Genomic DNA, 10,024 nt, shown 5'->3' on the forward strand with positions numbered 1-10,024 from the left:
AGATGGTCATTTTGTACTAATTAAAGGATATGTACAACAAGAAGAAACCACACTTCTAAACACAAAAATTCCCAGAGCTAAAAACTACATGTAATGTTTAGTTTAGCCAAGAGTAACCCCTGAGTGCTGCCAAAAACAAACAAACAAACAAACAAAAACAAAAAAATGTGGCTCTCAAAATAAATTTCAATTGTGGTTTTGGCGAGGTTTGGCTCAGTTGACCAAAAAATGGTTGTCGACCACTGGTCTAGGCGATGCATTCATTTCAGTGAGCTTTGTCACTATATCCCACCACTGCCTTCTGGCCTTGAGTGTTTCTTCTGACACTTCTGCTTGTAAATCTTAAGGATGCTCCTTTGAATGTAATTTCCCTTTTGATCTTGATGCTTTTAGCATTGTATTCCTATCTATGGGGTTCATTATTGTGACGAGGATGTGTCTTAGGGTGCTTTTCTTTGGGTCTCTTTCAGCTGGTACTCTTCAGCATATAGGATTCTTCATTGCATGTAGTTTTTAGCTCTGGGAATTTTTGTGTAATAATATCCTTGACTGTTGATTCTTCCTGGGAATTTTCTTCCTGGGTTTTTGGTACTCCAATGATTCTTATATTGTTTCTGTTGAATTTATAGAACACTTCTATTTTTCCTGTTCACAATCGCTCCATGGCTGCACTCTTCTGGCTCCACCCTTTGTGGACAGAGACAAGCCTACCTGTGCTGGGTGCTACAGAGCTTTTGATACTGGGGTCTTTGGCTGTTGCTGTCACTCACGGGAATCCTAAAACCTATTTTTTTCTAAAACCTATTTTTAGGGCCCGGAGAGATAGCACAGCGGCGTTTGCCTTGCAAGCAGCCGATCCAGGACCAAAGGTGGTTGGTTCGAATCCCGGTGTCCCATATGGTCCCCCATGCCTGCCAGGAACTATTTCTGAGCAGACAGCCAGGAGTAACCCCTGAGCACTGCTGGGTGTGACCCAAAAAAAAAAAAAAAAAAAAAAAAAAACCTATTTTTAAGGGGCGAGAGTGATAGCACAGAGGTAGGGCATTTGCCTTGCATGTGGAAGAATCTGGGTTTGATCCCGGATGTCCCCCAAGCCACATGCAATTTCTTAGAGAATATCCAGGAGTAGCCCTTGAGTGTCACCGGGTATAGCCCAAAAACAAAACAAAACAAAACAAACAATTTTTAATTGGCTGAAACATATTATTTGGACCATGTTTGGGATGCAGCACCTTTCTGTGTCTCTCTCTTTCTATCTCTCTCTCTCTTCTCCTCCTCCTCTTTTTGCCTCTGCGTTGACCTGTCCATGTGGCTGGTCTCTTCTGGTAGAGGCTTCAGCATCTCCAGTATCATATTCTGAGGAGTGACAAAAAATATTTTGATTCCCAATTATTAAAAACATTTTTATTACTGTGTGCCCTTGAACACAGTTCAAGAGGACAGAGCTTAACTGATATGTAGATCCTTGAATGAAATATGCTGATTGGCTGGGGAGTCCTTACTTCCAACTTATCACTGTGAGCCCAAATCAAATATACAAATAAGGAAGCAGTGCAAAGGAGTTTATAAGAGTCAATTGTCTGTATCCTTACCAATTCCTCCTTTATAGAAAATTAGTCAATGTGAGACCATTTACACCATGGAAATTGGTGACACTACAAATCAGGATTTTTCCTTTTAACTTTGAGTTCATTCTTAAATATTTACCAGGAAGCTACAAATACAAGTGATATAGCATAAAATCTTACCATCCCAGGACAATGACCCCATCAATGTTCAAACATTTATGGTTCTATGAAAGCTATATTGAAAGTTGTTATTGGGAGCCCAGCCCTCACCATTGCTTGCTCTGAGTGTCACTGCTATCATCTTGGAGGTTTTTTTTTTTTTCATTTACCAATAGAATCCTTAATCCGCCTATAAAATATGATTCACATAATGAATACAGGTATTTCACCCAGTGCTGAAATCCAAAAGCAATTAGCCTTTTTGTTTATTTCATGTGGGAGTTAGACTAAAAGCTAAATGAATGTACACAAAAAAGAGCCAGGCAGTATTCCAAATGTTTGAATGATGTACTAATTAAATTGTATAACAGCTCTGCTATCTTTATACATACACTTTATTACAGATTGGGGAATCGGCCAGACCTTCCAAATCATCCTCCAACAGAGCACTTCTTTAAAACTAGAGGAAATGTACAGGGTAAGGCTTTTTAAGAAAGATTTAACTGCACGTTCAGAAAGAATAGGTAAGACTCTGGATAAAATTTGAAAAATCTCTGTTAATTTTTCTCTTTCTTCTGCTATAATATGATCTTATCCATGTATTCACTAAATATATAGGATGAATCTTGGAGTAGATGCTGGGAATAATACAAAATTAATACGACCTGGACCAAGCCTTCTAAAAGTCCTCAAATAGTCACAATGTGGCAGGAAAAAATGAGTACTTACAAGAAAAAATATTTCTAAATGTGTACTATAGGTTTTATGTGTAGGGAAGGAAGGTTTTATTACTATCTAGTTGTTAGAACCAGAAATTTCTAGCCCACAGGTACCTTTTATGAGTCATGGCCTAAATTTAGGAACTTGAGAAACATCTTTAAACAAAGTTAAGATATTTGCTTTCAGAAGAGAATAGTAATAAATAAAACAGTGTCAAAAGAACACTAAAAGTGCATAGACATGCAAATAAAAAATGTATCATGAAAAAAGAGAATCTAGAAAACAGGTAAGAAACAAGCAGTCCAGGAAAATTAAGAAGAATAAATTCAATACAAGTGTAAACTACAGGGGCCAGATCAGTGGCGAAAGCGGTAGGGTATTTAAACGTGCACATGGTAACCTAGGAAAGACCGTAGTTCAATCCCCAGGAGTCCCATATGGTCCCCCAAGCTAGGAGTGATTTAAGAGTGCATAGCCAAGAGTAACTCCTGAGCATCATCGGGTGTAGCCCAAAAACAAACAAAAAAAAGTATAAACTACATTCAAAAAATGCGCTCATTTAATCTATTTATGAAAAATAATTCTCAGAAGGTCAGAGATATAATAAAGTGGGTAGCACACTAACCTAACCTTATGTTTAGTCAACCAGAGTTAACTCCTATATTCCATATGGTCTCCTGAACACTACTAGGAGTAATCACTGAACATGGAGCCAGGAGTAAACTCTGAGCACTGCTGGGAGTGACCCTGAGCCAAAAATGGAAGGAAGGAAGGAAGGAAGGAAGGAAGGAAGGAAGGAAGGAAGGAAGGAAGGAAGGAAGGAAGGAAGGAAGGAAGGAAGGAAGGAAGGAAGGGAGGGAGGGAGGGAGGGAGGGAGGGAGGGAGGGAGGGAGGGAGGGAGGGAGGGAGGGAGGGAGGGGGGAGGGAGGGAGGGAGGGAGGGAGGGAGGGAGAAGCTAAGGAGGAAGGGAATGAGGAAGAAAGGAAAGAAGGGAGGAAGAAAGGAAAGATGGAAGGAAGGAAGAAATAAAGAATGGAGGAAGGAAAGAAGGAAGGAAGGAAGGAAGGAAGGAAGGAAGGAAGGAAGGAAGGAAGGAAGGAAGGAAGGAAGGAAGGAAGGAAGGAAGAAAGGAAGGAAGGAAGGAAGGAAGGAAGGAAGGAAGGAAGGAAGGAAGGAAGGAAGGAAGGAAGGAAGGAAGGAAGGAAGGAAGGAAGGAAGGAAAAGGGGAGAAAGGGAAGAAGGGAGGAAGGAAGAAAAGATAGAAGAAAGAAGGAAGGGAGCAAGGAAGGAAGGTAACCCAGTTTAATATAATTTTCCCTTTCATATGCACATGTACATATTCAAAATATTGGTATTATTATGCTATTGATTATAGTCTAAATTAGTGACATCAACTCACAGGGCTCATAGGAAATAGAATCAAGATTCTAGTTCAGTTCTATCTGCTCCAATGTCCACTCTCCCTGCCAACCTGAAGCTGAGCCAAACAGTATATCATGGGAATATAGAAAACAAGCTAGACTCAATTATGTTGTCTCACAATGCTCTTTAAGACAAATATATTGATGTCATGTGAACAAAGTACCATCTGCCTGTGTGCTTACTATCTGTCTTATCCATTTATTCTATTTAATGAAAAATAGATTTGATAACTACCTTCAGCTTATCAACAGACAATATAACCAAAGCAGCACTTTTCTATTGGCTGTAATGGACACAGTCATAGCTTTAGCTTTTCCACAATAATCCCCAACTCTGAATTTGTAACACCCCAGGGTATATTCAGTCACTGTAAAGGATTGTTAAAGATCCTTTAAAATTCTCAAAACCAAATTAGTGTCAATGTATTTTAAGAAAGAAGGAGGCTCTATCGAAGACTTTTTCTTAGGAGGCAGGGAGAACGATCTCTATGAAGACTGCAATGGTGAGAACTGCTACAGTGAGCATAAATAGAATGAATCTGCTCATCTATTTCTTCACTTATGTGACCTGTTCCCACAGGAACAGATGGATATGTCATTCTTGCCCATAAATAGGCTTGAAGACCTTCATGTTGATGTAATCTGAGATATATGAAAAAAGCACCAACCTCCAAAAGGCTGCAAAGATTTCTAAGTAAGGAGACATGGAGTTCATTTTGTCTATAGAAAAGAAAAGTGGAAAGCAAGGATATTTGTTACATTGGCAATAACGGGCCCAGATCGATTCCTGGCATCCCATAATGTCCCCAGATCCTTCCAGGAGCAATTTCTGAGTGCTGTTCAGGAGTAACCCTGAGGGCCTCCATGTGTGGCCCAAAAACCAAAAGGGGGGATATAGAAAGCCTTTGTAGATGAAAGAGAGGAGTGTGGGGAACAAGGTCATAAGCAAATGAAAAAAGAAACAACTTCAAACAAATCCTTCTTCTTTTGAGGAATCTAGGATTGTGGGTATCTTATTATACAGATGACTTCAGTAGTACTAACCTGGAAGGTGATAGGTTAACATTTCCAAATTTGGGAGATGCTGAAACTGTGATTAGGTATTTAGTCTTGGTGAACTGGATATGAAACATTTTATTTTGGACAATTGTTTCTTTTTTGTATCCTCTACAATCTTCCTGTCTCTGGGCTTCTGTTTCTGCTAAATTAGTTCTGTTGGTGGGTTATTTCTCCAAATAACATGCTGGGAGAGAATAGAAGTCAACTTCTTTCTCTGACAGTTACAAAAAAGTACTCACATAAGTCTTGGTCTATGAATCAGGTGTTTGGACAAACTAAGATGATTTATACTGCAGAACTAGAAATTAAATTTCAAACATCCCTATTCCTTTCAGGCACCTATCCTGATCATCTCACACCACAGAGAGAGCTAAATCTCTCCAGATTTAGAATTCTTTCTCTTTATTCCCACCTTCAACATTTTTCCTCCTTACTGCCTCTCTCTCCCCAGTTGCTACCAGAACTCCCATGTCAAAACATAGTACTTTTCTTTCTGTTATGTAATTTAGTAGCTCTCAAACTTGGCCATTATCAGAACTGACTAATGAACTTGAAAAACATAGGCTTCATTCAGAATTCTTGATTTAATAGGTCTGGGATAGGGCTTGGAAAGTTGTTTTTCTAACAAGTTCCAGAGTAATGCTGATGCTACTAGTGTGGGATCACACCTAGGAACTAGTAGTGTCAATTATATTTCTCAGTCTTTTTTTTTTTCATATTTGTTCTACGTTCCACTTTTGCCCATCAGCTAATCAGATCTACCCAGTTACTTGTCCCTAGCATGCTTGATATTATACAGAAATAACTTCCATTGTAAAATAAGTTATGGTTTTCAACATAATCATTTCTTTCTCCCATTCATTTGGGAAAAAATTATTTTAGTCTAACAAGTTAAGAGCTTGTTTCTTCTCTAGTTTCAAAATTAGGTTTTTTTTAAACGTATTTGAGCCTGGTTTCCTCACCTATGGATATTGCTTACTTCTTGTGATAATGGAAATAATGCATATAAAGTACTAACAGGCTTGAGGTTATATAATGTTATAAACTAACATGTACACTAGTTATTTCTCATTTATTCTACAGTTTGACCAAGTCCCTGCCGTGCTTCAGGTGACCTGATAGAGAAATGGGATGAGACATGAAACCCACAACAGGAGACAAGTAGAAGAGTAAATAAAGACATGTTGTCAATTTTATGCCAAAAATAGAGCTCTTGAAGGCCTCATTAGTCAAGACTAACTGCTCTCAGAAATAAATGTAAAACAGGAAATGTGTTCTAGGAACACCTGAATCCACACACATAAGAGAATAGTGTGTTCATATATTGCTTTTTATTTTCTTTAAGCATTAGCATTGATATTTGCAGAGGACTCATTTTTTATATCAACAGCATAATGGTAGTTGTAGAGGCTTCCTCGTAGTTTTTAATCTCCTCTATTTCAGTTACAAAGATATTGAACTTTCTGGTGTGTTTTTACGCAAACATCCCCAATTTCTGCTTGGATGCCATTGCTAAATTATAAGAACAGAATGTTAAAGCAACAGGACGATGGGCACCAAGAGTCTTTCAGGGGGAATCACGTGCCTGTACACAACCAAAGGGTTCGGAAACACTGGCAGCAGAACTCAGTTAAAGTGGTGCCACCAAGTGGCTGCAGCAAAGGATATTTTGCAATTCCCTAAGTTCTCTAGTTTCTTTTGACTTTTCATTGAAGAGAGTAGCATCACTTTTCCTTTTGTGCATAAAGTGAAAGCAGTGTTTCTAAGTACACTGTTTCAAATCCACCATTCAGATTCCCATGACACTTTTGCCCATAATCACAGTGGTCTGGCAAGATGATGGTGGAAGGCACTAAGATTGAGCTGGTGGGGGACTCTTCCCAGAATGGAAAGCTCTCCTTCTGTTTTAGTATTATAGTACTTCTTTCCCCTCCCGTGAGTTCACCTGGACTGTCTCTAAGCACTGTCTTTAGACCAGAACCCTTGGGTTCCAGATAGAAAGCAACAAATCCCCGATTTGTGTTGTTATGGATTGCAATCTGAAGCCAACTTCCAACCTTCTGATGATCATGATCATCCCCTAGGGAACTCATGAAATTTTAGGTGAAGTGTGTATCCTTTCAAAAAACTAACTGTAATCAAAATATTAAAATATGTTATCCATTTCTGATTTAAGTATGGCAGAGACTTATTTCTTTAAAAAAACCTGAAATATGTATTTTGAATAAGTTTAGGCTAGGAATGCAGAATTTTGTCAATAACTAAATGATCTACTAAGATCAGACAAAAACTGAACCACTAATCAAATCTGAATAAATGGGACTATATCAAATTAAAAAGTTTTGTATGGCAAAATAAAGCACAGCATAAAATTAGAAGACAGCTAACTGAATAGAAAAAAATTTTGCATTCAACACAGCAAATAAAGGTTTGATATCTAGGATATACGAAGTACTCACAAAGGTTAACTCCACAAAACCTAAAACCCCATCAAAAATTGGGGAGAGAAAATAAACAGACACTTCTCTGAGAAAGATCAACAGATGGCCAACAGCAAGAAAAAAATGCTAATCATCACTTGTCATTAGGGAAATTCAATTCAAGGCAACAATGAGATATCCTCTTATACCAGTGAGGATAGCACATACCAAAAATACTAGGAACAATCTTGGTTGGTGGGGATGTGGTAAGAAAGGAATTCTCTGCCATTGCTGGTGGGAATGCTGTCTGATCCAACCTCTTTAGAAAACAGTATGGAGGGCTCTCAGTAAACTCAAAATTGAACTGTCATATGACCCAGCAATCCCTCTTTTGAGTATCTATCCCCAGAACAGAAAAACATTCATACAAAAGGATATATGCACACTACTATTCATTGCAGCTTTTAGGGTAATAGCTAAGACTTGTAATCAACCTAGATGTCCAACAATAGACAAATGCAGTGATCGGCAACCTGCAGCTCGCGAGCCACATGTGGCTCTTTACACTTTTAATTTGGCTCTTCTGTGTGCCAGGCGGCCGCTCCAGGAGTCAGGACTCTGCTCCTAGCCTCTGTCAGTGCGTGCCCTGTGTGGCTCTCAAAATAAATTTTAATCATGGTTTTGGTGAGATTTGGCTCAGTTGAAAAAAAAGGTTGCCAACCACTGGACAAGTGGATACTAAAGATATGGTACATATATACAATGGAATAATACATAGCTATAAGAACTGATGTAATTATGCAATTTTCTGCAACATGGATGTAACTAAAAGATATTATGTTAAATGAAGTAAGTCAGAAGAAAGATAAATACATAATGATATCACTTACATGTAATCTTTATAATAACTGCATAAAGAAAAGCAATGGTCTAAATGAGAGTTGTCTCGAACCCCCTTGGTTCAAAAAGTGAGGAAAAGCAAAGAAACTGACTGGAAGAGGAGAAACACAAATATTAAATATTGGGGTCAGGGACTGTTGTGTATGTAAACATTTTATGGGATTATTTGATCAGTGATTGTGCCCTACCCAAGGGTGTGACCTGGCATTCTGCCCCCACCCTAGGGTGGTACCTGATTCTGCTTCCACCATTGGGTGGTACCTGATTCTGGGGGATAAAAACAAGGGTCTGTGGAAGGCGAAGGGCTTTTTGGCTGGAACTGAGGTTGAGACTTTGGACTTCAGTCTTGTCCACCGAATAAAGCTAATATTTCCATAAGCCTGACTGTCTGCGAGCTGTTTACCCGCCGTTTCACCTCAGAACCGTTGGCTGGACAGAGTGGCAGACCTGTGCTCCAAGCTGGAGGGGAAAGACCTCATCCTCCATCCCTCCATTAGTCAACCTCTTCAGGGGCTGACTTGCAACAAGGGACCAAGTGGTCTCAGGTGCACTGGTGGAAAGAAAAAAAATGGACAGAAATAAATATTCAAGCCAAAGACAACAATGGAATCAAGAGGACCAGACTCTAACCATCGAAACTTTAAATGGACCTGTTATTCTAGGAGGCAGGGGACAAAGGGTGGTGGTATGAGATACATTCTGGAAGTCAACACTGGTGGTGGGATTGACCCTGATTCGTTGTATGTTTGAAACCCAACTGTGGACTTTGTAAATCAATAAATAAAACAAAATATTTTTAAATGAGCTATCCTGAGCATTACAGGAGTGACCCCTGAGTGCAGAGCCAAGAGTAATCCCTAGGCTCAGTTGCATATGTCAACCCTCAAAAGCGTTAATAACTAAAATTAAGACAAATTAGGTAATTAGCCCTGCCTTTCCATTGATGTTTTACATTTTTCTTTATTAGCAGTATACCAAATAGAAGGGAAATGTCATTTAATACAATTTAATCTTGTGTATTTCAAAGCTGTAGGAAAAAAAGCTCTTGCCAGTGAAGATGTTTATAACATTCTTTGAACTCTGAGTAATTCTGGAGAGTCTAGACTCTCATATCCAACTAAGGAAATTATATAGACATGTATGGCAGGATATTTTAAGTGATGATTAATTCTTCCTCATACCATTAAGAACCCCATATTTTCAGCTCTTCGTACTCCTGCTGAAAGCTAAAGTCATCTTTTTTATAAAAGTTATTTTTCAATTAAATTATTTTTACCTTTTTTGGAATATTTTAACCTACTATAGTATTTTTAGGAGGTACTATTCAGATTCAGCAAATCACAGCTCTCCTTAAAACTTTGTTTTATAGTGTATGTCAAAAGCAGTTTTTAAATACCACACAAAATAAATTATGTCATGTATTTATATGCATTTTGCAGAAGAAGGCATCTATAGTTTTCACTAGTTTATTAAAGATTACCCACTCATTCACAATTATCTTTAAAGTATTGAGACTTGGTCACCTTATTAGTGTGTAGGTTCTGAATTGCCAAAAAGAGCAGTACCAAATTTATGTTGTTTTGTCATAAAGAGGACACTTTTTAATCAAGTTGCATTAAAATGAAATTCTTAATCATTTATTTTTCTCTGTTAACCTCAAAGTCCATGAATGTATCCTTGAACTACTCAGTAATATTAATAAGTTTATTCAAAAATCTGTGGGAGATTGTAGAGATCTTATCATAGCAAACTACTTAAATTGATTAGACCTGGAAGC

Source organism: Suncus etruscus, chromosome 6 (genome assembly GCF_024139225.1).
Source record: "Suncus etruscus isolate mSunEtr1 chromosome 6, mSunEtr1.pri.cur, whole genome shotgun sequence".
Classification (NCBI taxonomy): Eukaryota; Metazoa; Chordata; class Mammalia; order Eulipotyphla; family Soricidae; genus Suncus; species Suncus etruscus.